Source organism: Thermobia domestica, chromosome 9, assembly GCF_964235325.1.
Source record: "Thermobia domestica chromosome 9, izTheDome1.hap1.1, whole genome shotgun sequence".
Lineage (NCBI taxonomy): Eukaryota > Metazoa > Arthropoda > Insecta > Zygentoma > Lepismatidae > Thermobia > Thermobia domestica.
The window spans coordinates 193,922,002-193,949,653 of NC_137462.1; the positions used below are offsets into that span (position 1 = coordinate 193,922,002).

General features: G+C 34.9%; 1 protein-coding gene across 2 annotated transcripts in view; it reads left to right on the forward strand.

The window, feature by feature from the left end:
• Positions 1 to 27,652, forward strand: part of LOC145660515 (irregular chiasm C-roughest protein-like) — a 745,900-nt gene that overhangs the window by 422,413 nt on the left and 295,835 nt on the right. For both annotated transcript variants that reach the window (XM_081725676.1, XM_081725677.1), the window contains exon 3: positions 13,617 to 13,685. The gene's annotated coding sequence lies outside the window, so the exon portion shown is untranslated. The remainder of the gene's footprint in view (positions 1 to 13,616; positions 13,686 to 27,652) is intronic.

A 27,652-nucleotide genomic window follows, 5' to 3' on the forward strand; every position in this document is an offset into this window, starting at 1 on the left:
CTGGCGGTAATGCGTCAAGTCAATAGAACTATGATGAATGGTTTGCTATGAAATTCCACTGTTCATAGCTTTCACTTTCTTTATTGACTCGAGGTGCAGTAGACTTCTTCTAACTTCTGTAGACCTTTTATTTCTGTTCTTACTCCCCTCCATTTTCCCCATCTCTTTCTGATCAAGAGAAATCAAGAAAAAATAAAGAGAACAAACAAGGATAGCTAAATACGTGATATTACTATTTTTTTATTTGTTTTTTAGCGACAATAAGTTTTATCGTTATTGAAAAAGTTCGAATCAAGATTTGAAGAAGTTGGGCGCTTTCTAATGGCACATATCGAAATAGTAGATTTTCTTCGGGAGTGATGGGAGGAGGAGGATGTCTCTTCGTTTGTCGGCATGTGCAGTGGTCCAGAGGAACACAGCATTTAAGCATATCGAGACACAATTTTGAATTTTAAGCTCTTTCTGAAATTTTCCAATGCAAAAATTCATATTTTCGCCGTGCACCCGAAAATAAAGGTAATGTATTGGTGATTTGTACCAAAACCTCCACTTTTTTGTACCATTTTAACGATTTTTTTTAAAGGGTCCTTTCGGGTAGTCAGCTAGGTAAAATATGTGATATCCGCCATCATTTCGGAAACTACTAATATTGAGAGGTATGGATATATATACACGAGCTGCCTTCAACCCCTGAGACAGCGTGGGCCACATCAACAACTTTGTCACTTCTAGCACGAACCTACATGAAACTTAAATTTATTACTTCCTTAAATACGAACCATGCTATTCTCCCTAAGTGTGTCTGTGATCAGCGCTAATTATTTAGCTGCAAGAGCGGTTCTAATATGCCGTCAATTATTCTACAGTATTTTCCCATTCGTTAGAAGTCTAGCTTGCTAATTAAACGAAAATATTCTCTGCTGAAAAGTTTTGAAATTAAGATTTCTTCGAATTTCAAGTTTAAAGGAAAACTGGTTGGCCATACGAAAAAAGCCTAAACAAGGGAAAGCGCGCCTGCCATTAGTTCTTCATTGGGAGTGGTACTCGTACGTAGTCACGGTGTTTTAAGTCGGCTAATTGTAAAGGATGTATCTATCATGTTTCCGCGAGGAAAGGAATGTCGTCAGTACCCAAGAATAACACGAGAGCAGGATTCTGCACAAGTCAACCAATATGAGACAAGGGACTTCAATAGCTTCTTCTTTACTGAAATACACCAACGTTTTTTCGTTGACTGAATATCCCGAAAGCACTGGAAAATTTGAAACGGGGAATCCTGCAATTTAAGTGAGCTCCCTATTCAGTGACGAAGTTCATGATGCTCATGGAAATGGTCGTCGTCGTCTTCTTTGACGACAGCCAAATGCCGATAAAGGCACATCAAACAGGAGAAAACGCACAGCACTTACTTTAGAAGACCCACTACAGTAATTATTCCTTCAGTTATGGCAAAGAAAACAGATAACAGTCCTTCTATCACAGTTGCGGAGGCATTAAGTCACATACATCAATAATCAACGTCAACCAAAAATAACAAATGGAAGGCAAAAAGAATCGTAAGAATCCCGGTACTCACAAACCTTAAACTCATCAGGACAAACCCGAAGTTCAGTAATGGGTTTTAACAGTTGAGACATGCCTCGCTTATGTAGTTAAGAGTAATTGCTACTGTAGCAATACCGAAAATTTACTCTCACATAAAGAATGCAGAAGTAAAATAAGAATTCAATGAGATATTTAGTGCAATGGAATCGTACACTTGAATTAACTAGTCTAACCTAAGGGTTCAATTGGAGGTACAGGGTGGCCCAAAAGTACATATACAGTCTCGTATTGATCAACTTACGAGATTTTATATAATTTCCTTATTGTTATCCATACAGGTATAACTTAGGCTAGTTTATTATTTGTTTTTAATTTCTTTTCACTTACAGACTAAAGGCGGAATAGACTGAAGCAAATAACCTCATTCTCTTAATAAACTCTCATCTTAATCAATGCAGGGTTATATGCCTACTTTTGGGCCACCTTGTATATTCTTGGGTTCGATTTCCAGTAGACGCGTTTGTAGTATTTAAAATCATGAAATATGTAATCTTAATGGACAATTATAACAGAAGCTTTTTTTTTTAATTTACAAGTTGCGTGTGCGTCACTGTTAGAAGTACGTATTTACCGTTAAAGACCGCATCGATAGATACAAAGTATTATTTAACTGTTTTTTGCATAGACAATTCACAAATAAATGAGCTGTTTGTTCCAGTACCATAAAAACTAAAGTTATTATTCTGACGCTAAACCTGGTTTAACGCCAGAAATTTAAGTTTTTCTTGATTTTCTTGAAAACTACGCATGAGAATATACTCACCTATATCATTTTGTTCAGAGCAATGAGATCTATTGATTGGTATATTGTTTCGGTAAATTTAGTGATTAACATTGGTTAAACAAAGATAAATGAAGATAGATGGATACATTTTGATGTATATTTAATTTGCCTAATGGTTGATTTCAGTACAGACTGTTATTAAAGGAAGCATAGTGAACATTAGAATTCGGATACGTCTTGTATAGATTCTTATAAAGCAAATACAAAATAATACTACACCAATACTTTTTAAAGATATCTTATAACTGGAAGTGCGATACACTAATTTTAACTAACTCTATGGCCTATGGAACCCAGAGGTTCAATGCCGCGTTCACAAAAGCTCTCCACTGACTTCTATCCTTAGCTAACTGCATCCAGTTTCTACTTTGTATTCAATCTCTGCGAGATCCATCTTAATATTGTTCTCCCATCTGCGCCTAGGTCTTCCTAATGATCGTTTTCCGATTGATCTTCCAGTCAAGACTTTGAAAGCGTTTCTGCTTTCTTCCATTCTAGCTACACGACCCGCCCACCTAAGCCTCCTAGACTTGACGACCCTAACAATGTTGGGTAAACCATATAAATTATGTAGTTTCTCGTTATGAAGTTTCCGCCATTCCCCATTCGCGTTCCTCTTGGGTCCGAATATTCGTCTCAGGATGTTGTTCTCAAATACTTTCAGCCTATGTTCTTCCCTCAGAATAAGTGACCATGCTTCGCAGCCATACAGAACAACAGGCATGATTATCGTTTTGTAGATTTTAAGCTTCAAATTCCTCGACAGAATTTGCGACAACAAGAGATTTTGAACCGAATAGTAACACGAATTCCCTGCTTTTAGTCGACATTTAATTTCTCCGTGAATGTGATTTTCCTCTGTTAATATTGATCCTAGATATTTGAAACTATCCACTTTATCAAAATCTTAAACATAAAATTTATGAAATTTGAGATTATAGGCATATCTTTTGAAACATGATAAAGAGAATAGTGCTGTCGGTGGAAGATCTTTGCATTCTCAGAACTTCTTGTTTTAAGTTTCAATATGACAGTGTTAAGCAGAGGTATAACTAAATACAGAATTAAGGGTGCTGACTTGTGATAACTGAATGCTCGTTCCAAGCCTCTATGTCCTTCCGGCGTACTACAGACAATCGACAGATGAAAAGACCGAATAACTTTTCTGATCGTAGAAGAAAAGACTCCGTGTTCATGTCCGCAACAGTTTATATACACACCTCGGTTTTTGGTTTTCATCTTTTTTTGTTTTCTAATTTCGTTTTCATTCTTGTTTATACTTTGTTTTTCTGGTTTTCAAGGAAACGAGCTATTTTGCTGTTTTTTTTTTTTTTTTTTCAATTACAAAATATACATTCACAGCATAATATGCATAAGGTTAATTTATATCATAATATAATCTTTGGACATTTATTTTTTCCTCATCATACCTTAATACGAGTAATGTTGTAGAATTTATGCATTTTAATAATAAGCCCCAGAACTGGTTCTCCACAAACTGGTTAAACTATTAAACAGTACAGTTGCTAGGTTTACCTTACTAATGTATTTGAGTATTACGTACTACCGTTGATAGCAGTAAATGAACTAATCAATCACTAGGCTTAATGTGTACAATTTCCGATGCCTATGACGTGACACGAGTAGGAAATACAAGATACACAATATTATGTTGCTCTACTACAAGACATACAGTGTGTCACTAAAATTGCTCTCATGATGGAAACAGTTCTTTATACAAGAATATTTTGTCACATTTTACACAATTACTGTATATAATATATTTATGCAGGATTTTTTTTTCTTGTGTGACACGTGTTGCTCTATAACGATAAAGGTAAATTTTTAATAATTATTTATTTTCCAATAGATTGTAGGAAGTTTATACACCATCCATTCATACTTTGTCATACATAAAGGACTTAAACCTTGTTATTATTTATAACTATCGTCAATTACCCGCTTTACTGGATTAAAATAAGAAAAATCAGTAATTTTGTCATGTTAATCAGTCACTTTTTACTATTACTGAAGTGTTTTATGATAGACGACGTTTTTTTGTCTTGCGTTCTTCAACCAGAACATATAAAATTTTCGGGATTTCCAATTCGAAACATTGCCATACGAAGTTGGTCGTGTGAGAAGCAAGGGTACTCTCTCTCCCCTCCTCCTCCCCAAAAATTGTGAGGATGAATTTGGATTAAAACGGCATCGGAAGTGTCACTGTTCATTTCAGCGACCCTGAAAACTATGGATTCAATACTAATATCGGTAATTTTCAAGCATTTCTTTATGTCTCCCCCTCCCCCAAGTTACATCGTTAAAGTGAAATGATAAAAAACATCCCAGGCCCGAAATTCATCTATGTTGAAAAGTTGATCGAGATCGTTCGAGTAGTTCAAGAGTTATTAAGTTACAAATATAGTGATTTTCATTTATATATATTTATATCAAGATGTGATTGAGTTATTTTTGCATTGTTTTCTGCGTGCGAAAGAATGAAAGATGTTTGAGAGTTTAATTCTGAAGTATTTAAAATAGTGTTTCATATCTGAATTTGAATTATCCGATAGCATTAGTGATGTAATGTGTTGTTCTGTGTTTAAAAGACTACCTTAATATCATGATTCATAATTTCGTAATTGATAAATGACTCATTTCAGATGTATTTTATGTCAGGTGACTTACGGCACACACAATGTATGATCGCTATATTATGTAGAAAGTATGAATGAATGTTTAAGTTCTAACTAAAATGCATAGCCAGCATCTTTTGATTGTGGTCGTCCATAATCTATTGGCCTAAGAGCACACAATTTTCTCTCGTCCAAATTGAAGAATCCCTACAAGTCTTAACCTTTGACCAGTGATAGTTGGTAGCTTCCAATAATTTTAGGAAGCAAAATAAACAATTTGCATTCCCTGTGAAAAGTCGGTGCCTTTGGGGTGAAAAAGTACTGCTTTGTTTGTGTTTGGGAGGAATGCCACACACGTATATACATAGAGCCACATAAGGCCATGCGTGACATTTACCCCCTAACATTTGTTTGGAATTCGATGAAAGATGCCTTGTCTTCGGCAATGCTGCTACCTCCAGTTCCGGTAAGCATATTCAACTAGGGGAAGCACACACATTTTATAGGGGAACCTTAGAAACTAACAGTATATTTACTCAGAGACCGAGAATGACAGTCTAAATATAGCAGAGATTCGTCTTCTTTGAGAAAGGAAGTGACGCAAATGACATTTATACCAACTTCCGGTGTGTTATTTTCTTTTAAGTTTCGAAATTATTCTACCTGGAAAGTTCCTGGGCTGTGGAGGCGAGTAAGCAATGCTCCTAGGTAAAGAAGCTGAATAAACATAACAGGAACTGAATAATAAACGATGGACTTATTATGATTTGCTTATAAGACAATAATAAATATATGTGACTGCAGTTTTATTGTTATAAGATTATTGTGAATATTAGTTAAGAAACTTCAATTCGTGTCATATCATTTCATTGAATTATATAACTTCTGCAAAATTATTAGTGTTTAACGAATCCAAAAATTAGTCTTTGCCAATTGATATATATAATTGAGGTAAACAGTATGATACATTTCACTGTGATAGCTCATGCATAGTTACGTACAAAATCAAGAAAGAAATATATGCAAACTTAAAAAAAAAAATGACGCTGCATGGGTAATCAAGCCTTTCATTATGCCATTAGCAAAATGAGAGTGCACGATATGATTAACGAGATATTAACCCAATCACTTTCACCTGTTTTCTTCTTGTAGCCAAGTATTCTTTAAAAATGAAACATGTGCTTTATTATGATAAATGAAAAGTCTCCATACGAAATTTCATTTCTGTAAATCTAAGGTATTCAGAGATCAGGGCATCTAGTGAACCCTCTTCCACCCCCTTTTCCTTTCCTTCTAGATCAAAAATTAAAGAAAAAAGAAGTTGAAACTTTTGTTTAACTATTACTTTAAATCGAAAATCTGAATACCAAATATCATATCTAAGATAAGGACATGTATTATAATAATCCCAGCCTCTATTTCACCTCCTTCCACATTGAATTTCCAAAACTCCTACCTTAGTGGTATCTTACGTCACACTGTCCAAAATTGAAGTTTCTAGCTTAAGCAATCTGACCTATCTGTAATCGGTCGGTCAGCCAGGTCTACTTTTATATATAAAGATATATAATTCTTTTTGAAAATTAAGATCTGCTACACAAACTGTTGTTTGGTTGCTGTGATTAATTCTATATCGTGGGTGGTAATAGGTAAAGGAGTAATATTCTCTGATTATTTTTTTTTTTAAATTCACTCTTTCTCACTTTCATTTTATTTGAGAGTTTCTCCCACACTCTCTTTAGTGAGAGTCTCCTCGTTTCATTACCATCCCGTCTCTTTCCGTTGTGTTGTCGCCGACTTGCAACATGCGTCCCTGGGATCGAGTGCTTTTCGAGTGCCTCGTACGTTTAACAGGGAAGGGGATGGGTGACGGTTGGAAAAGCAGCGATTAATATTCATAGTCCTCCTGTTTTCAGGAAACTGAACTTGGGTCTTTACACCTAAATGAACCAACCTCAAGAACCGTATCCAACATCGCATCAGGAAACAAAGCCACGCGGTGCTAGTTGTTGTTGTTGCTAGGAGTGGATATTTCAAGCCGCGGGTTTTTGCTTGCCTCTGCCTCCCTTGTTGTGTGAGGAAGACGGTATTTTAGATTACAAGTTTGCTTTCCGGAGTCTCTCTCTTCCTCTCGTTGCTTAACGTTCTTTCACAAAGGGTTGCTATATCCTCTTTTAGAAAAGAATTTTACCGCTAGCTACACTGTATATGCCTAATTTCTTTGAAGATTGGTGTGATTTTCATCGAAGTTTGTTCTCTATGCTATCCATGAGGACTTTATCTTTATGGCATAGTTACAGTTGCTAAAGTATTTAGGTTGAATTAAACTTCATTATTGTATCGGTCTGAAAACGGGACTTGAAAAGGAGTCGTCTTATAGCCTTAGATATAACCTTTGGATTATATTTACCCAGAGCGACGTTCAGTACATTGTCCAAGGGGGCTTACAGGCAGGTTTTAGGGAGCAAGTTGCACCCGTGAGATTATTTGAGGGGAAGAAATAATGTTTTTCATGGAAAAGGGTACAATTAAACTAGAAAATCGTAAATTTGGAAGAGTTCGGTAAAATCTGGGGGAAGAATGTTAGAAAAAGTGGGATGGAGCCAAACTCTTGGGATGGATGGAAACTACTGGTATTGTCCCACAGATCTTGTGATGTTATTGTGTTATTTACCACAATTGTAGAGTATTTATAAGCTACTGATTTCAATTTTTCGTTATAGTGCATGAAAGGTCTATGGCTGGCCAAACAGCTTTTAGTTGCGTAATGTGTGGTCAGTGCATCATTTGCCGTTACCGTCATTTCAATCTTTCTAGATCAAAATTTTCTACTTCAAGGTTACCAATTATCTCACGATCAGTGATGGAGACAACTGCTCTGCAGACTCTGAACTTTGAGTCCCTTCAAGTTATGAAAATCAATTCGCATAAGGCTTGGTTTTTAGTTCTGCGAATAGAGCCAGAGCCAATTTCGCCGTGCCTACTAACGTTGTTGGGTGAATACCGTTGTGACATTACCAAAAATAAATAAATAAAATGGAATTCTTAATATCGGACGATGAATAATGACAATGAATGATTATGATGGAATTTGTGGTGGAATGAGTGTGTGGTAGAACCCCGAGAAAATCACCAATGATGGGACTGCACCGGGAATTGAATCAAATACTACGCACTCTTAATCACTAAGCTACGATAGAAAGTGTCTCCAATGAAAACGGTTTATTGTTAGCAATGCTCATAAGTAATTTGTTGTGCGCGATTCTAACTTCCTACAATGTATCGTATAATATCCATCCTGCAGATCGAGGGAATATATATACACTTAGATCTATACTCTTTAATAGCTTAGCTTAACTACTGATTCAGATTGGTGAATAAAAACAAAATAGAGTGTGGGGAGTTAAATTGCCTATCCATAACGTGGTGAGACTTTAAAAACCGTATTTTTGGTTTTGCTATGGGAGCAAGAAAGAAAAAAAGGTCTGTAGAGAAAGGAAAGAGAGGCAAAATGAGAAAGAAAAAAATGTTTATTAAAACTCAATTAGTTACATTCTGTTATTAATGGTTCCCGAAGTGGTCAGTGTCGAATCTTTTTTTTTTTTCCTAACTTCTTCCGCTCGAATGTGCATACGTTGCGTTTTCTCTCTGGGGATCGATAAGAGGAGACTACTGGAATATGCGAAGTGATAAGAATCGATAAAAAAAAATGAGGGTGATAGAGAGGGTTGAGAGGAGGGAGGATATGGTTTTAATAATGTGGAACAAAAAGGCTTTTTTTTTTAAAAAAAAAAAAAAAAAAGGAACGTGTTGGCATATACACATACCCCATTACGTTCTGAGCATTTTAAATTTAACTTTCACAAACGAGGCATTGTTCATTTTCATTTCATTATTATTACTTTAAAAGTTTACTCAAGCTATAACATAATAATTCTTTATATTTGAGAGTAAATAAATCTTGCGTTACAATATTACAATTAATATATACATTCGATATCGAGTTACTTTGTGTTTTAGTGTCAAGAAATTAAAGATAAACTTTAATAAACATACGTGTATAGAACTCCTCTGCATTGATTTTGTGATTCGTCTGTTTCTCTTTTTGGACTGTTAATTGTCATAACATTAGGGATAACACCGTACAGAGCGTTCAAAAAGCCCTTCTCACATTTGAATTCACTGTAACGTAACAAAGAATAAATATATTTTAGTGACTTTGTACTGCACGACAGTCTTTTTAAAGTTTTATCTGGAAACACTCCATTCTTTTGATAGCATTGCCAAACCTCCAACAAAGCATCAACCACATAGATATATTGCGGCAATCTCGTCCTGACACTCTTCTCACCCGAAATTCCACGATGACTGCAGATAACTTGCTTTAAGGTCGTCGATATATTTTGGCTGTTTCGCGTATATTTCCGTCTTGTTACATCTCCACGGCTAAAAGCTTCGTAGAGCCACGTTTGGCGATTTCGGGAGCTATGATGTAATCCTTCACGGCTAATCTGCCCCTCTTCAGATTTCGAGGGGCCGCGGTGGCTCAGTGGTAGAGCGTTCACCTCTGGTGCTTGGGGTCCCGGGTTCGATCCCAGCCCCCCGCCAAGTGAACTTTGTGGTGGACAAACACCGTGTGCGTGGGTTTCCTCGGGGTTCTCCCGTTTCCTCCCACTTTCTTCATTCCACCATTTCATTCATTACTCATCATCACCGTCTCCTTTAGCCTAACCGGCATAACCGTGGGACGTAAAACTCAGATTTCATTTCATTTTTTCTTCAGATTTCGAAAGGATTCTGACTGTCATAGTAAAATTAGAAAATGGCTATAGTCTTACTGAAAGTGCACGTCTCCTTGATACCCAGTGCGAATACTACAAGAAAGCGTCCCTTTCAGCAGCGAGGCTATATGAGACGTGGAGCTAATGCTTAACGTGCGATCTGAACCACATGAGCTCCTGCCGGGTGCTGAATTTTAGACGCACCAAAACAATCCATTTGGTTCTGCATTCCATAGCGCTCACTCTTCTGTATCGACATCTTGGATCCACGTGATTGTTTGAAGTCACGTGGTCTCTTCAGTAGTAGTGTTGCCGACAGGGACGTACGAAAGAGGTGGATCCTGGAAGTCCCGAACCTCCCAAAATCCCAACTTTTCTGTGAATTTGATCTTATTTTAGAGGTGGTTTTACACAGTTTAGTGTAATTTTGAATTCGGAGCACTCTGGAATAAATTCTTGTATGCCTGACTGGTTGCCAGATAAAACCTTATAAGACGTAGTGCTCTATAAATATTATTTCACTGAAATACCATATCTATGTTCGTTACAAAATTTTAGTAAATTGTAATGTGAGTAGTTTCAAAAGACTCCGAAAATGCGGGTATTACCGGGCGTACTGTTATTATTTCTCAATCGGAAAGCCCCAGGTTCGAATTCAGTGGCCGGCACTCTGAAAGTAGTTTCCCTCAGTTCTATCAGGCAGTTGCCGAGATAATATACATTTAAATATGAGGCCTTGATTACCTTCCACGCTTCTTTTCCTAGTGCTCTTGTTAATGATTTCAGTGTACTTGGCCTTGCAGCCTGAATCTGGAAAATTGTTAAGTAAGTGATAGTTCCACGAATGCAAAGAGAAGCATGAATTTATGCCGTAAATGAGAAGTACCACGTTCGCAGCTAACTAATTAGTTTGCAGAAACCATGAAAGTTTTTTTTTTTTTTTTTTAATGCGTATTAGTTCAGTCCTTGTAAATGAGTCCGTCCGCATTTCTTCGAATTGCTTGATTACCTTCCTTTTCCTAATCATCTAATGATATGTTATTTTAATTAAAATAATTCTTGTTTTCTTACGGTTAAAGCAGTTGTATATTGTAATGCTGCCGTTATCAAATTGATACAAATTAATTTGTAGTTTTAATCTTTTTTTAAAGGTGTTTGGTTTATCTTTATATATTGTATATACTATCTGTCCATCCATCCGAAAGCAAAAGAAATCCCTTGATGCATCATCATGATGGTTAAGATGTAGAGAATCGAAAGTTCGAAATCGTTATTGATGGTGATCCATCCACTTGAGCAAAGACGGTAATAGATAGCGAGAACTGATCCCAAGAATAAATTTCATCTCCATCCTTGATTACCTATTAAATGTGAAAGTGACAGAACTCGGTTAAACCCTCTGTTCATATCAGAAATGGCAAAAATAAACTAACTGTTTTTAATCTTAATCGTTATAGAGTAAAAACGGACAATTTATAGCGAGAAACGTTTTTCTGCAATCAATTAATCGTTCCTGCAATATATTTCCTCTCTTCTTTAACCTCTTTACTAAAACCAGAAGTGCTAAAAGTCTGATACCACATCTTGTTTCAATATTAGTTAAGAAAATATCACACTGTACAAACAACCCCTTCACATGGTATACACGTGACAATGTTACTTTTTATATGTAATTTTATCCCACGTATTAGCAGATACTATAAAAATTGCGTCAAGAAGTGTATATAATATTATATTAACACAACAAGTATTTTTACCAGATGACACTTCAAAAATAGGATTACTACCCTCCCTTAGGATGTCTGTTATATCAGAGGCGCATCCACGAGGATTCACTGGGTTGGGACCCCCCCACCTCAAAGTTCCCTACCCATCATTTGTACACTTTCTCAATAGCACTAGAATGGTTGATGTAGCATGAAAAATTGATCTTACACTTCATATGTACTCTTTATCTCATAAGAATTATCTAGTTTTTTCATTTTTCTTTGAAAATATAAGTGGAAGTATATTATAATTACTTGTCGTTTTTTCGGGTGCAGAAGAATACCCGTTCAATATTACATAGACGTAGTAGCTTGTAGTAGGCCTATTGGATGCCCCCGAAAGCTTTGAACCCCCTAACACAAATTTCTGGATGCGCGCCTGGATTATAGACAGTTTGCTAGAATGAGCCTCTTGTTACGTGAAATGAACAAATAAATGTATTTAAATACTCAAATTATTATTATTATTATTATTATTATTATTATTATTATTATTATTATTATTATTATTATTATTATTATTATTATTATTATTATTATTATTATTATTAAAACACTGCTTTTAAATGTCAGAAATCTTAATTAGTGCATAATAAATATCAAAAATACAATCTCACTCTCTTGGCTTTAACTGTAACATACTACTAAATAACGTATAACATAAATAACGTACTAAAGAAATATCTTCTATTTTGTTCTGGTTGTTGTTATACGCATAATCCATGTAAAAATGTCTTGAAAAGTCATAAATTAATGTTCTTCCAGGTTGTAAAATATATTGATAGTAGCTTAATACTGACATTTTAATTACGTTGACAAATTGAATTATTTCTCTTCCTTCCCATCTTTTTTTTTTTTTTTTCCTATGTGGGGAAAATGAAGTTGGGATGGATGATTACCTTTTTTTCTCTCTCTCTCCAGCGTGTGGCTTCTAACTGGTACTGTTAATAAAGAAGTAATATTTGAATGTAGAAGAAATATATATAGCCAAAGGTTCCATCCCAACCAGGCAGGCAAAAAAGGAACATCTTGAATTGCAAATTAAACTACGTTACATGGCATTTACATTTTAATATTGTCTTATCACAAAAAAAATTATATTAGAAGGAAAAAGAAGGAACGTGCATAGGTTCCAATTAGTATAAGGATGTAGTACATTTATGACTTGTTGAATGAATTTATTACCTTTTTTTTAAAAAAAAATAAAAAAAAATATTACAATCATTAATTCATGGACTTTTTTCTTTACATGTATTTTAATTTAAAAGATAGTTACATAGTTTCTGTCTACTGCATTAATATGTATATATAAATTTGTACTTGTTAACTGACATTGATGAAAATGTGACCACATAGAATATTTCAATATTAATAATGTTGAACTTCGGCTTTACTAAGTGTTCCTAGATTCTTATGACCCGTTAAGATAATTCGTAGGGCAAATTCCATGTTTTGGGAGGATAGAATAGTATGTAATTTTTGCTCTTTTTAACTTCGTAGGAGAAAAAAGAGTATGATCGCTAGAACTAATAGTAAATAATAATTAAAACTTATGCGCTTTATTAATTTATTTAAAGTGTTGGGATTATTTCTGTGGCTGAATTTTATATGAATTTGCTCCTTTCTAGCACTAGATGTTACAAGTAAAAACGCACTTGACATGCTTAATAATAGATATAAGAACGAAAAGAAGAAAAAAAAAGTTTTTGAAATTACTCAATAACATGATATTTTATTTATGTTTAGGTAATACTATTGTAATAATATAGAAAATTACGTTAACGGAACAAATGCGTTAAACGTTTACTTAAGATTAAGCGTTAAGTAAACGCAATGTGTATTATAATATTGTTTTTTTTTTTTTTCCTGAAAATCAATAAAGGCTTATTTTATCCGCAAACATGAAACTCATTACTAGATTAGTCATCTCGTAATTTTTTATTATTGCTCTGAAATAGCAAAATTGTATTCAATTGTGTAATAATATTATATGGGTTATGTAAATATATCGAAAATACAATTCTATCTTTTTTTTTCTTTTTAGGGCAGGTGTTCTAGTGTAGCAGCTATTAAAGAAACGTACAACACTCAATTGTCCACATTGTCGTGATAGGTAAGTAACAAATTTCAGGTTTCCTATTTCACTACTGATCACTCTGATATTGCATTCACTCTGAAACTTTCAAGAGCGTACGTATACATGATCTTATACAACGTATTGTTGATGGCTATAATAGGAAACAGACATCCTGTAAAATCATTCTGTGGGCTTACAAAGTTCGTTATTTAAAAAAAAAAAAATGTTCGCTCTGGAGCAAAGATCTCTCTTTCTGAAACAAAAGGACGTGAAGGCGGGTGGGTTAAACTGAAAGATTTCAATTCTTTCTCATCTCGTGGGCTACACTAAACAAAACTCACTTTTCTTTTTTTAGCCTGTAATAAGTGAAAGTGCCTTTTGTATCGGAGGAAGATTGACGTATAGACGTGACTGACTGTGTAATGAAGTCATAATTAATCAGCTCTTGTGTACGAGGTTATTCCTAATCCTGATGATTCTCAATCTATGCATCCACTCTAATTCCTCAATTTCCATTTCCATTTCCCCAATTTACATATATGTTTTCGAACCACAAGTGCAGGTAACTAACTTGCCATCCTGTCCTTCTGTTTTACTGTAGCTTGGTTGTCTCATATAGCTGTGTTGGGATAAATGGGCTTACGAGTTTCTGGGCGCAATATTTAGACAAATATCTAAGTTTATCAAGAAACAATATGTTCATATGCATTACTTTTAGGTTCTTTCTTCAGTTTTCGAAACAAAAATAAATACTTTAGTTTATTATGGAAGTTTTTCACGTTATACAAAAAAACGAAGAGTAAGTTGTTCAGTGAACACTGATATCGATGGAAAGTGAAGAAAGCATGGAATTATTAACGCGAACAATCGATGAAATTCTAGTCCTAGTAGCTGACCAGGCAGAAAAGCAAAGAAGCAGAAGTCGTAGTTAGACACGAGTTTTATATTCCAAACTATTATTATATTAGTTTTATATTATATTCCAAAATATTTACTGTTCCGATATTATTTTCTACCAAACTTTATATATATATTTACCTACTACATCTCGTATGTAAAACGATTTAAAAGAACATTTCTGTTGTGAATTGTAAAATATTTTGTCAAACATTCTGCTCATATTGTAATGGGAAAGTTTATATAGTCTGCAATTATGACTTTGGTTGAAATCCAGAACAAAAATCTTCCTCGATGTAGCTTAGTGGTGTAACGTTTAGCTCTGGTTTGAGGTTGTCCCTGGTTTTATCCCAGGCGAACACCAATCCTAATTTGTAACGAACAGTCGTGTCCATGGATTTTTTCCGGGGAGTTCTCTCGCTTCCTCCCATATTCTCATTCTACCAATTATACCTATTTCATTAATCCTTCGTCGTCTTTACCTCAAAAGGGATAACTCAGGGATATTGTACCAAAGATTCAATTTTGGTTTGTTTTCATCCTATTTTCTGTACAGTATAGGCTGTCTGACGTCCTGGTTTAACCGAGACAATTCCGGATTTATGTGATCTGTCCTCCTCCCTTCCAAATTGTCAAAGAAAGTCCAAATGTCCTGGTTTTTCTCCAATATCGTCATAAATACTCAACTACTAGGAATAGATCTATTATCTGCTCCTAATTTTCGGTGAATGTTAATAATTCTGATACTTCGACCAAAAGCAAGTGTATTACTATGATTACATTGTAAATTTTCGTTGTGCGTCTCAGATTTTAGTATAAATCCGGGTATCTAGTTTCTGTGAGCCTTAAAATCTGTGACCGTTACTTCAGTATTATTTGAAAGTGAACCTTCTCTGGGCACCCTATGCATATATGTATATTTATGTTCTCCATGAACTTCGATTTATAGTGACAAAATTTTTAGTGCTGTTCTTGATACCCGCGGTATATGTAATTTAGTCCTCTTGTACGGAACAATAGTCTTATACAAAACACAATCTATTCCAGTTATGATATCGAACACACGGTGATAGAATGTTAATGGAATCAAAGTGACTTAGGCCTGTGTGTAGAAGGGGAGGCAAATTGTTATCTCTGCTTTAGGTCTTATTCAGTAGTAATGAGTCAGAAATTCCTCGTACGCGCCTAAGTTGCGGAAAAACTCAGGTTCGATTCTCGGTGGAGAAGCTAATGGGGTTTCAAAACTATAGATCCACGTCTCATATAGTCTTGGTGCTGAAACATACGTTAAATTTCAAATGAACCTACCAATAGTAATGAGTCAAGCTACAACCTAAATAATTCAAATGTAAGATAGACCGTTTTGTAATGAGTATTAATTACTTTTTTAGCTGTATCCATAGCTTAGCAAAATAGTTTATTTTTTGATAATTCATTACTTTCAGAATCAGTGTATTTTGTCTCTTTTCTAGTCTCAATTTACATTTAATTTCAGTTCTGTGAAATTATTTTTTCCTTTCTCGTTTTTTTTTTTTTTTTTTTTTTCATGTTTACTATGACAACCCGTGAAATATATACCTAAACGACCTGCAAAGAATGAGAAAAAGAATATTTTATAATTACAATGAATATCTGAGTAACTCAAAAGAAGGATTTTTTTAAAAAAAATACCATCAACGATATTTTATACACAAATCTTAATTTAATGCATGGTGGTATATTGCTTTTGTAAATTGGGCTGCCAAGTATCGCAATCGTCTGTCAACTTCTTTTTTTTCCTCCTTCATTTTAATCGTTTTCTTCATCTACGGCTATACGTTGTGTACAATGAACTCAACGCTACTTACACATACATTTCGTCGTCTGCCAGTTTGCTATATATTACTCCCAGGTTGACAGCAACAATGAACCAAATGCAGAAGCTGGGCCCAGAGAGTTACGAGGTCAATAAGTCACGCGACAAGCGAGAAGGACTGGCGATGCTGTGAGAGTTTAGGAGTAGGAAAGAGTTCAGTAGTTAGAGAAAACGGAAGTTTTTTTTTTTAACAACCGGGTAAAAGAGGTAGGAGGAAAAAAAAGCTTACAGTGACATTGTGAACGGGCGCAAAATGATGAATTGCTTCCACTTTAGAAATAGCTACATCTTCCGGGGGTCGTTTTACCTTCAATCTGTTTTGCTTTTGCGATTTCCCATCCGAGAATTGTTATTGTAAAACCCTTTTTACCATATATTATGGGTAACTTCCAAATGTATAGGAAGATAGAATTAACTAATATAAATGAAGTAGTTTTTATGTAACAAGCAAAGTCTGCTGAAGACAATACATAGGATCACGCGAAACACATGCATGGGATATGGATAACCGTCGTTATCTAGATCGAATTCGTTAATGGAGGCAATCCGTTAAGATGCCCCATCAAGGCGAAATGAAAACACCGCTAATTGTACAGTAATTATGTGATATCTTCAAATAGATAAAAGATAATCGAAAAGTGGAACAAGAGCGCGCTAGACAATATTATTTTACATGAGATACCGTTATCACGACTCACTTACCTGCTTTCGATTTCCAGCTATTTAGAAAATCGGCATTTATTTTCGCGTTTCTAAATGGCTGCAAACAGAAAGCTACTAGGTGACCCGTGATAATGGTACCTCATGCTATATATATATATATATATATATATATATATATATATATATATATATATATATATATATATATATATATAATATTGTCTAGGGCGCTCTTGTTCCACATTCCGATTATCTTTTATCTATTTGAATTTATCACATAATTACTGTAAAATTAGCAGTATTTTGATTTCGCAGTGATCAGGCCTCTTATCTTCACGGGCAACAGGATAAAGATTAAGAATATCTAAAAAAAAAAAATCCCTAGATATTTACTAGGCATGGGCAAACCCGGTTTTTATAAAAACCGGAAACCGGTTTCTAAAAACCGGAACCCGAAAAACCGACATTTCGTTTTCTACAAAATCGACGTTTCGATTTTCTCCAAAGTCGGTTCGGTTTTTGACCGAAACCGGTTTCGGTGAAAACTTTTGGAAAACACATAAAACTATTTCTGTCGAAACGGATTCGGTTTCCGGAGAACAACGAAACACTATTCTGGTCAGAAATAGAACAAATTTTGAAAAAACCCGGAACCGGTTTTGAAGAAAACCGAATCCGGTAAAAAAAACGAAAACCGGTTTTTGTGCCCACCACTAATATTTACACAACCCTCACTCTTAAATATTTTGAGGTTTGCATAGCAGCGTAGCTTACTGGTAAATATCAACCATTAAAGTTAGCGTCATTCTTGGAAGATTGTCTCCATTAACGAACTCATCCGAGTTATCTATTGCAGAAAAGAGATTTAAAAGTTCGCATTCGATCAAGAGTTATTTTGTGGAATAACGGAACGGACTTACGTATTAACATTACAATCTTACACTTAGCGTGATCTTAATTAGTATTTTTGGTTGGGGACGCTTGTAGTTCTGACGTCACGTTAAAGATAATATAGTCCCAGACCTCGTGTAGCTTTCCCTGCTGGTCTAGGTGCGAGCATGCGCGTCTTTGGAGCACGGGGTCTTGGGTTTGATCTCGGTGAAAGAGCCTTAAAATGTTTAATGTTTTGCGGTGATTCGGATTCCACTTTAAAGTGTAGGTTTACTTCTCATATAGCCTCGGTACTTAAAAAGGCACAATAAACTCCAACCGATTATGTCTTGGTATTTTTCGTACTGAAAAAAGAAAAAAAAGACTTTTGACACTAAACAATCAAATACGAATCAAATTAAACTAATTCACCACCAAAGGAAATATTGATTCATCGATATGCGTGAAATGATAAAAAAAAATGGACTATAGCAATCATTACCAGCTGGTCTGTGTCTGACGTAGGATCATACTTTCATGTTTGAAGAAACGACAGAGGAGGGCAGGTAGAGCAAAGGAGGGCAGGGGACGAGGTAGGGGTATTGAGTAAACAGAAATCACCAGTAGTTGTGTACGAGTAGCTATTAATCTTTGAGTAGCTTATCTGTAAAGCAATCGGTATCGTCTCGTTTTACTATAACATTGCCGTTTTCGACGCTAGATTCCTTCAACTCTTCTCTTTGTTCTATCCAGGTGGCTTACGGGAACATGTTTGAGTAAACCACCTCCATTAGTGCCGAGAGCCCTTGGACTTTCATGGCCTCTTCCGAATGAAGGCTGGAACGACCTTTTATGATTTTTAGTGTCCTAATTTATATAAAAGCGTTTACTGAATGCTGCTACTAATATCAAATTATGGATAATGATTAAAAGAGATAAATATGATATATTTTGGTGATAACATACGTAGTTGATAAGCCTAATATTTGACCCAATCTACTACATACATGTTCGGATATAAAAGAGATTATTTCTAACTACATAATACATATCCTCTAGGGGGAAGGGGGTAGCTCAGAGTTAAAGAGGGTCCTTGGTATGATCCTAAGTCATGTGTGCTTGTGGTAGACAACATCGTGTCCAAGTTATTTCTCGAAGTTCTCCAATTTTCTCCCACATTCTCTTTCCATTTCTTAATTTCTCTTGTTCAGCTTACAGGTTATAATCGTGACATAAAAATGGAAATTTCCTTTCGTTTTTTCTTTTCTTTTAGACACAACCTCAAAAAATTAAAACATTTAGTTTGTTTTAATGGAGCCTATAGTTGGTATACATGAATATGCAAACGGTTAGCATGTAAATTTCTCAAGTTGCGAGGAAAGTAGAGGGATAATGTATTCTCTTCACTGAAATAGTTCTGTACATATAAAGCTTTCGAAATTACGGGCAAAATATACGAATATATATGTACTTATTGACAGTCCAATTGTACGGGAGAGGATATACCAGTCCACACCATCTTCCATGTCTTCGTTAACAAGATAGGAAAAATATAGACGTATAGAGGGGGAAAAAATGACATGAAAGAATGGGAAAAGGTGGGTACTACAAATAGCCTAGCCATTAGTCACTTTTTCGGTAATTAAGCCAGTGTTTTGATACACTATTTGCGTAACAAATTAAACAAATGGAACAAGATTTCAAGGTACAAATTAAATAATAGAAAACCACTTATTAGTCACCTTGTTCCGTGTATGCATACATGTTTCCTATCCGTTTTAATTTCTCTTGTCCATAAATCCATGTATTATTATTATTATTATTTTTTTCTTTCGGAAATGGCAGTGGTCGACATATACTAATTCGATGAAAAACAAGAAAAAAAAAGTTCTCTTTCTGTCGGCTACTCTTGTTTTCCTGGAAGGAATTGCATGTGTCTATTTATTTTGATTGCCCTCCCCCCCCACACACACACTTTGCTTCTTTTTCTTGTTGTGTGTTCGTTGGTTCTCCATATTGTGTACGGTACGGTATGTATCTGTGGTGCCACACTTAACATCGATTTACATTCGTCATGCGTGTGTCGCTACGGTCAGTTTTCTTCATTATTTCTAATGGTATACAAATGTATCTTTCACGTGCTTCATCGCAATCTTTTTTTTTTCTTCTTCCTTGAAAATTCTGGTCGTTTTACTTCTTCATTTTTATTAATTTTATCTTTGCTTTTTTGAAAATATTTTTCCCTCCCTTGCATACATTAATATTTAAACAGAGTAGTTGGTTCATTTCTGTAAAGGATTTTCGAAAAAAAAAAATGTAAGAAGCATTAAATTACTATACATACTTACTGCATTGCAGATGGAATATGTTTTACTGTATGTTTAATAATAATAAAACGAGTAGAAACATTGTGCCTGTCACCACATTTTTGCATAGAAAGGAATCACCCAGAGCCACGAAATTTTGTATTAAGGAGAGTCAATTCTGGAAACTTTCCGGAATCCGGCAGATAAAATCAGAAAAATTCCGGAATTCGGAAAATTCTGAATTTCGAAAAAAAAATCCGGAATTTAGAAAATTCCAGAATTCAGAAAATATCCGGAATTTTCCGAATTTCTGGAATTTTCTAAATTCGGTAATTTTTCTAAATTCCGGATTTTTTCCCCGAAATCCGGAAAGTGAAATTTCCGATTCCGGAAAATTTTGACTATCCATATTTTGTATAGAAGTAGATCATCACCAGATTTAATCAATCGCGTTAGTTTCGAGGAGGATTGGTGGTGGTGGTGGGGGGTCAAATATACCTAATCTCTCATATCTCTGGTTGTCGCTAACGTCTAACCTAAAAACGCCTTGCCTTTATCAACTATCAGTTCATTTTATTTCATGGGGGATTACATAACAGGAGAGCATAAAAATGTTGTTTTCCGTTATTTCTTTCTCTCATTTCCTTATTGTCAAGTTATTTTGCATAAACATTATCCTTTTTGTTCGAAGAAAGGGATTTTTTTTAGCTAGTTATTAGGAAACGCCATTTTAAGAGCAACTGCGTATTGAAATCAAAGCAGCAAATGAGTGTGTGGAAGTTCCCATTTTTGGTTCGGGAAGTATAGGTTCGATTTCCATAAGTAGATCACGAGATTCGAACCCCCCCCCCCATTTTTTTAATTGTAGATTCGCATCTCATAGTCTCAATACTGAAAGTGAACTGGAAACAAACAAAAAGAGAAAAAACGAGAAACAATGAAGTTGGAAAATAAATAGTTTAAACGAAAAGGGAGCTGAGGAGAAAATTATATATTGTTTATATATTTTACAAAGTGTTAAAAAAATACATGTATGTTTCGTTTCCTTTATACATTACATATATGTCTTTATTGAGTGCAACGACCGAAAGCACCTGTTGCGTTGCACTAAATGCATTAGTAACAAACCACGTTCTACCATTCACAATTTTTGATTAAACACACACACACACAAAGTCAATATTTGCACAAATAGGAACTATCTCTTCCCGACATATTCTATTTTGTGTATTCTTAGAATGCTATGTTTACTTCTCTATGCTAATATTCGTGAGTCTGTATCTAGAAAGCCATAACTTTGTCGTTACAAAGAGAGCGAAAAAAGAATTCGACGAACTTTTCCGTAATTGGACATTGGTATGCTGCATGCATATGTAAACATAGGAAGCCAACGGGCAGAAACGAAACTGAAAGCTCCCTGTAATTAGTCTTCCAATACATCTCTTGGATTGTTTGCTCATTGGACAGTGATTCATTGCAGCATTTGTATCACAAATCGATCCTTTAATTGTACACAATTGCATAACATCCATTATCATGAGCTGCATTCCAATAAAGAGCTATGTATGTGTTTATGCTTTATATACGTGTAAATGTGAATGCTGACATGTTACCAAAAAAGGAAAAAGGTAGTGTAAGTAGTAATAAATGTGGAGCTTTTCAATGTCTGTGTATAAAAACATTAATGATTTATATTCTATATATACGCACATACTATATAATGTGAAATGAAAATTGAATCTTGAACGCTCCACGATTATGTCCTGTAAAGTATAGGAGTCAAATATTTAGTGAAAGTTGCTTTTTGTTGAGGTTAATTGTTACTTTTCAACATCGAGGCTAAATGATTGGATTGGATTGGATTTTGAGTTTAACGTCCCGTTCAGCAACGAGGCTATATATGAGACGTGAACCTACAGTTAAAAGTGGAATCCAAACCATTATGATATGTTCTGTGGTATCCATTGGGAATCTAACCCGAAACCTCGTGAACCAAAGATACTCGCCTAGCCAGTAGACTTAACGGGGAGGGCGATTTTTTAAAACTGAATGATTTAAGAAAGAATTGGATCAATGAGAATTTAGAAGGGTACGGGAGAACCCGATGAAACCCCACAAGTACGATGTTTTCCACCAGAGACTGACATATCCTGGGGTCGAACCAGGGATTTTTCGCACCAGCTCTATCACTGAGCTACCGTGCCGTCAGTACTCTCAGATATAGAATTATTAATAAACATGTATTGGTCCACTGTTTCAAGTGCAGAATTAAGCATTGCTGAATCTAGTCAGTGCGAAAACCATTGACCAGTGAGATTCTGTAGATAGCTTTCACCCCGCAGTGTGAGCGTAATTTGGGGATCTACTTGAAAGAAAGAAGTAGATTACTCTCTTCAAAGATACAAGCAAAACAGTGTTATGACTCGTAATGCACTGACCCACACATTTCTCAATATTTAAAATATGCCTTCTTATAGTAGGAAAAGTATACACGCACTTGCATAAGTAGTCTAAAAAGAACTTCACCAGCAAAAATACGTATGCGTCTGGATGACAGATTACAAATTTTTAAAATTTTTGTAGTTGGCCATTTCTGCATAAGGTAATTTCATTTCTGATATATCATAGAGACGTCCTTTGGATGCCCAAGATTCGTTAGTCTTGGGATATCAGTATTGTCCATGGGATGCCCCGATGAACATACGCGCATACTCGGTACCGCTGACGCACCTACTCCCTACAGACATATCCCCGCGCGGGCCTCCCCTGCTGCGTTTCTATCCTGAATCGATTAAGTACAATTCTTCCGTTTAGTGGCCACGTACCACATGTTGGTTTGTATTCTCGTTTTGATGGCATACATCAGAACGTACATTTCATTTATACCCGTAACAAGTAAGCTCTGCTAAGGTGAATCTGCACCCAGTAATGTAATTCCCCTCGCAATAATAATAATAATAATAATAATAATAATAATAATAATAATAATAATAATAATAATAATAATAATAATAATAATAATAATAATAATAATGAATTTCCTGACCAAATGTGCGAGTATACAATGAGTTTAAGTATGCGGATCTAAAATAGGACAGCACGTAGAATTGTACTGTGGAATCAATTTCATAAAGAGTGTAGTACTTCTTATAGATTCTAACTATCAAATGCTCTATATAGTTAGATGGATTGTTAATATTATTGACCGTAATGGCATATAGATAAACTGTAAACATTATGCTAACAGTTGAATGTCATTGAGGTACGGAGCAAAACAGGTATATATTTAGAAAATATTTAGGATATGACTATCTATTTCTGTGTTGAAAATTATACGCAATTGGATCAGAAACACGAAATACGAAAAATAAAGCTCCTGAATAAACTGACGCATTTAAAAATATTTTTCGACCTTATTTATTTATAGATGTACCTATATAACAGTAACAGTTTACAATATTTGTGCTCGCAACACTGCAACTTTGCTGAAACCTTGTTTTTAAAACTTATTCTCATAAAATACATAAGTTCTCTTAGCTGCCTGCATTGAACAACTCTTGCACCTTCCTTTCCATTTACTCTCCAATATATTTCAATCAGCACACATACATCCATATACAGTATTTTCGCCACCTTCGAACGTAGTTGTTAAACTTCTCTGCAGATGGCCCTACTGTGCGGTAGCCATGGTGGGAAGAGATTCATGTTATATATTTTTATTTCATATCGACTACGAGAAATGGCACTTTAAATCTGTGTTGCAAACCATAAAATCGTATGAAAAAACTATTCTTGCCAAAAGTACACATGAAAATCGTGATATCCCTTTCAAGTAGTTCTTTGCAAACTTTTCATCACGTTTCTTTTTTGCTCTCTTTGAAGAACTTAGCATGTGACACTACATGCTAGATATAATGATTTATATATATATATATATATATATATATATATATATATATATATATATATATATATATATATATATATATATATATATAATTCGTTGATTGTATATTGTTTTCTTTTCCTAAAATATAGTTTGACTGTTATACGTTTGCATGCGATCTATCCAATATAATACTGACCGACATTTGCGGATGAATGTTTAATGAACGCAATACTGAAGGATATGCGTGTAAATTTAGGTGAGCGTCAGTGTGTATGTTTTATGCAGTGGTTTCATGTCGTGTGAGATTTCACATATAAACATTTCATGCAGCAAAGGTTGTGTTAATGTCCTCTCCATAGAGAGATATATAGATTGATATCAAACAAGAACATCGAAGGGAAAGCAAATGAAATACTTTATTTTTAATTTCTGTTCTTTTTAATATGGAAGCTTTGATTTGGTTCTTCATCTCTAGTATTTTTTTTTTAAGAAGGGCAGAATACGAACAGGAAACTTTTGTTTTTTTTAACTATTTAGTAGTGTGGAGGAACTTAGTGGAAAAAACAGATTAATTTCGCATTAATAAGTGTTCAGGGAGAACCAGAAAACAGTTTGTATTTCACTTTATCAACACTAGTTATTGCATCCGAGCCTTTGGCCTGCTGTGCGCTAATAGGTTAAAATTTTACTTAAGTAAAAGCTCTGACTGGTTACATTTAACAAATTTGTTTCTTTTTTTTTTCTTATTATTATTGACCCACTAACCACCCAAAACTCCACACTATATCTTTAATTATATTATTTTAGGGGGTTCGTTACATACAATCCAGCAGGTAGCGACATCTGTTAGCATGTCAGGCAAGTGTGATAGCGTAATATGTGGCAACATCTATTAGCGTGACTCATTATTAGGAATTAGTGTGAAGTACTAAAAGATTGCTAGTTTTTATAAGAAATTCTCACTATGCCTCTTATGCAACCAACATTATACATCTCTTTAGCAGGGTTTTATAACATTCCAGGATATTAGTTACAGACTGCCATGTTTATGTATAGGGTTGTAATTGTAAGAAACTCGTAAAATTTAAACATTATGGCAATGAAGGACTCGTTGAAGTATCTTATTACAAATCCTTACACTCTATGTCCAGTTAATTTATGAGAAAAGTAATCTAATTATCTAGCGCACGATGGAACTTCTATAGCTAACAAAACAGTTTCCTACTACCATCATGAAAGTATTCACAACTCACCCACGATATCTCAATCATTATATGTTCATAATTAACAATCATACATCGATGTATGGACAAAATGAATTAAAAATGGGTAGATATAAAAGATACAAGTACGAAGCAAGGTTATTAGTAAGTGGTTTCCTGTTCTAAATTCGGTAGGCTACGTACTTTTTTTTTCGAAGGAATTTTCATTCCTCCAAAACAGACGAACCTTCTAAACTTTGTCGAAAGAACTTTAGAACCACAGAAACTGTTTATTCTCGTTGGCCAGTTCCTTCATTAGGAATTTTGAATGGGCATTGTGAAAGACGGATGCGAATATTTGTTTGAAAATTAGTGTACTGCTTATGGATACTAGAAGATCTTGCTTTGACAATGGTCACAAACCAACAAATATGTTGAAACAGTAAGGAGTTTTTTTTTTTTTTTTTTTAAGTTTAAATGATCTGAAAAATTTATATTTCAGAAAAGTTAAATATAGCTACGTATTCGATGCTCTGAATACCATCAAGATAGTCTGGAAACCATACTTCCTGTGTTGCAGACATTTTTTTCTTTTCTTTTTTTTTTTTTTTTTTAAGCAACTGCTTGCCATACTGTCTACAAGCATTATCATACACATCCAATTCGACTGTAATACAGCGCCAATGATGTTTTTAAAACTCATGAATACGTAAGCCAAAATAACTTTTATGCGGTTCCCATTCGACACAACAACGACTATTCGCATTTAAATTACTAACCGACCAGCTGACACAGTTCATCAGCTCGTGGCAAGGAGCCAAAAATGATAGGACGACGAACCATTCTAGCAAACAGTCTCTTCCTTCTAGTCTACTCTTCTCCCCCCCCCACCCCACCTCATCCTCTATGACAACAAGGAGAAATAAACGGAAATTTTTAGCTGTGTTGGCGCATCACGAGCATTGATACACTTGTTGCTGCAACAATACTAGTTTTTTTTCTTTATCTCTTTGGTTAGTTTGGCACAATATCAAGTATACACTAAGATACTATAAAGAGACACCCACTGTTCAAATATACGTATAATTGAAAATGTTCACTTATGGATCAGTTTACTCTCTGGTCAAATTGTTTCAAAGTATGTAGTCTTTATACTCTTTTAGGAGCATTTCATATTAAAAGTCCTTGAATCAGCGTCTAATTCATGGCCAGGTGTGTTGTCTTTTAACCAGTGGCGCCGATTTCTGTATAACTTTTTTTTTGGGGGGGGGATCCTTTCAGTTTTGTCAGATATCGCTTAGGATTTTAATACAAACACGTAGGCTCAATCAACTTCAGTTGAGGACTGGCCTCCTTGGCCCGTTTCCTTCTCAAGGATCGCTACCCATGCTTTTAACTGGTATTTACATTTAATTTGTTAGATAGTAAGTCCTTTTCCGCCACTCATTTTACTCAAAAGGTCTCGTGCTACCGTTTGCGTACTCTCTCATAACTCTCTCTCTATGACCCTTCCTCTCTCTCCTCAAGTCATATTAGCTACCAAAATTGTACCTAGTTCGAAAATTTTCATACCTTCTAACAACGCTCAAATAAAACTTTATTTTCACTACTTTCACCTTTAGTTCATGTATAGCTGGAAATTATCGGCACTTGTTTATCTTACATATCCATTTATACTAGCTAGACTTCATTAACTCAAAACATTCACGTGCTAGTTTCCGAATTAATTTTTGTGGAGAAACTGGCACATGAGCGCTCAAACAATTAAAATCCTTTTCGAGGAAATTAACTAATTTCTTCCGAACTTTGCATTCGTGAGAAGGGTGTGTATGATGTCATTCCAAAATCTGATTCTTTCTTAAGACAGTGGCCATAAATCTATAGTGTCCACCTACCAGGTGTATCAAAAGTTCGAGGTCATAGGTCACTTTCTATTATGAGTGAAGATATGCAAAGATGAAAAGAGAGGAAATTTGTTGCAAAAAGGTTTTTGTTTTCAACCTAAATTGTAGCATTTTTCCAATCCTACCCGTCTGGACTTTTATATTGGTAAGACCTCCTATTAAATGGAAAACAAACATTGTCAGTTCAGTAGACTGTAACCATGGGGCCTTCATGGAATATATATATACAGCAACGTTTTCTACAATTCATTACGTTAGAGATGACAACCGAATTATGACAGTACATTTCACTGCATTGTCTTGTTCAGATTTTTGCAAGAAATCTGCTGTTTTACTCCTGCCTCACGGTGGTCGTCGTAACAATCAAATTTCTGTGTCCTCGACGAAACTCGAGACCACTCAAACCATATATATATG